Consider the following 2897-nt stretch of genomic DNA (forward strand, 5'->3'; position numbering starts at 1 on the left):
AGGCAGGATCCTCAGGGACCGGATCAGGACCAAGGCAAAATATTCGGGACTCAGGATCAAGGCAGGGACGAGGACGGGATGAGCAGGGACTGTCCTGGCACCGAGCCTTTCCTACACCTGTGGGTGCGGCCGGGATGGGGCAGGGGCAGCGCGGGTGCCCAGGCCGGGCTCGGGGAGGATGCTCGGGGTGATCCCGGCCATGAACCGCCAAGGGAAGGGGTTTCGGCGGTGGGGCCGGGGTTTTGGGGTCAGGGGGTGCCATGGCAGCCGCGTTGGTGGGGAGACAGGCAGAGGGAGCTGTGCGGGAGCAACGGCAGCGACACAGCCCCGGCTCCGGCTGCAGGGGAGGAGGAGGAGGCTGCCGGCGCTCCCCTCCGCCTTCCTCCATCCCTGCATCCCTCCCTCCTCCCTCTGTCGCCATGCCGAGCCCCCGCTGAGCCCCCCGCGCCCCGGGGACCCGCCATCCCCAGGGTGCATCACAACCGCCACCCTCCCCGCACCCCGCCGGGGCCTTCAGCCTCTGCTTCCTTCCTTCCTCCTCCTCCTCCGCCTCCTCCTCCTCCCCCCACCCGCAGCCACCACCCTCCGCCTCTCCCTCCCTCTCCCTCCCTCCCTCCTCCCCAGGGCCTGCCTGGCATGGAGGTGCTGGCCGCAGGGAGCCCGCTGCTCGCCGCGGGCTGCATCCCTCCCGCCCCGCATCGCCACCGCCATCTCCATCTCCATCTCCATCTCCATCTCCATCTCCGTGCCCGCATCCCCCGCGGGCCGCATCCCCCCGCCCCGGCGCAGCCCTGAGCCGCTCGGCAGCTCATCCTTTGTGCAGCGGAGAGGCTGTGCGGGCTCCGGAGCCCACCCGCACCCCGGGCTGGGGTGAGCGGGGAGATGCTGCCCTCGGCCGAGGAGCGCAGCGCGGCAGCTCGGCGGCCAGCAGCAGGTACGGCAGGGGCGGCAGGGCTGGGATGGAGCGGGGATCTGCCCGGGGAGGGGGCGGTTTGTCCCYGGGATGCTCCTCACCCCGGCCCCGGCAGCGGGGGGACAGCGGGGACAAAGCCGCCGCTTTGGAGATGTGCGGCCGGAGCCGCCGCTCGCTGCTCCGGGGGTTTGGGGAGCAAAAAACGCCTCCGGATTTTCGTGTCCCCCTCCCTGGAGCCCCCTGCGCCTCAGCCCCAGCCATCCTCGGTGCTCCCACCCCGCCGGGGACAGATGGGGACCCGCGGCTCGGGCAGCATCCTCCGCCCGGCATCAACCTCCACCCCGGCAGCATCCCCCAGCCCCTCTGTGCTCCATCCCCCAGCCCCTCTGTGCTCCATCCCCCAGCCCCTCTGTGCTCCATCCCCCAGCCCCTCTCCGCTCCATCCCCAGCCCCTCTCCGCTCCATCCCCCCTTCCCTCTCCAACCAGGCAGGGGAGCTGCCTGCCGGTAGCATTTTTTGGGGGGTGGGTGGGCTGAAAAAGCGTTAAACAATGCGAAGAAAGGCTCCATGATGGATCGCAGGTAGCGGCGCTGGAGCAGCCCRGGGATGCTGCAATCCCGGCAGCGTTTCCCGGCTCCGGATGCCTGTGGGTTTTATTAGCGTGGCCGCCGTAGTAATGACTCCTGTAATAATTCCCTCAAATCCTGCTGGTCGCCGTGGAGATGGGAGGGAGGAGAGGCTTTGCGGCCGGGCTCGGATCTGCCCAGGACGAGGAGCGGGCTGGGAGTGCCTCCCGATCCACCGGGCCGGACCCTGCCGCGGATTTTGGCCGGGAAATTCGGGCTGAGGCTGCTCGGCTGCCCCGGGAGACGCGGGCAGGGATCCAGGCCCGAGGCAGCACTGCGCGATTCTCCATCCCTGCGCTGGAAAAGCGCTTTCTCATCCCCCCCGGCAGCGGCCGAAGTTGCCGAACGTGCTTTGTGCTCGCCGGGGTYGGGGTTTTGAGCCGGTGGCCGCCCAGGTGGGGTTCATGTGCRAGATGTGCTTGGTAACGACCCCAAAACACAGCCAGGCAGGTCACAAACCCTCCCGGTTCATCTTATTTTGATTTCTTGCGTGGATTTCCTGCCTTCACTGATTTTTTTCCTGTAAAAAATGGTTTCCCAGCCTCGTGGCCTGGTTGTCCCTCCGAGGGGATGCTGAGCTGCTAAGGATGCTGTGCTGGGGACCAGCAGGGATGGAGGAGGTTCTGTGGCAGTTCTGTGCTCACCAACTGGTGGTTATGGGATGCAGGAGGGCTCTAAAGGCTTTTCAGGGTTTTCAAGAGCCCTTTGTGGGATATTGCAGAGGGACGAGCAAGGGATATCCCACCCGTAGGTCCCCTCAGTGTTTTGGGGTGAAAGCATTGCAGTTTTCATTTTTGAATGAAAAATGAGTGAGAAATGAAAATATTGTGCCCTGAGGTGTGTTTGTGCCCCCCAGGCTGGAGGGGACCCCAGCAGCCCCCCAGGCTGGAWTTTCACTGGCTTACCCCCTTCCACAAGAGTGGGGTTTTCCCCCCCTCTGATGTCGTGGAGGATTTTGTGAGTGGGGGATGAACCAGGTCCCACAGGAGCCTCACCTGGCCGGGCAGGAGAGGCCACGGTGTCCTCTACAGTGTGGGGGTCCCAGGGGCAGGGGAGGACTCTTGGGAAGGAATCCCATTCCCAGGCAGGAGTGGGTCACCCTTCCCTTGGAGCAGGGGGAGCCCAGGATCTGATCCCACTGTTGGACACGGGGGTGATCCTGAGCCCTGGAGACCCCTGACACTGCASGGGCTCGGTGGGTGGGCAAGAGAGGCACTTCTGCCACCTCCTGTGACAATCCCAGGGGGGATGGAGAGAGATTCCCATGGGCCGTGCACCTTCCTGGTGGCTTTGTACCCCACAAATGGGTGTGAACCATCCCAGGGGGTGGGAGACCTTCCCTGCTGCTGTGGAGCTTC

This window comes from Malurus melanocephalus, unplaced genomic scaffold (assembly GCF_030028575.1).
Source record: "Malurus melanocephalus ecotype Western Australia unplaced genomic scaffold, MMel_1.1 scaffold_1513, whole genome shotgun sequence".
In the NCBI taxonomy this organism is placed as follows: domain Eukaryota; kingdom Metazoa; phylum Chordata; class Aves; order Passeriformes; family Maluridae; genus Malurus; species Malurus melanocephalus.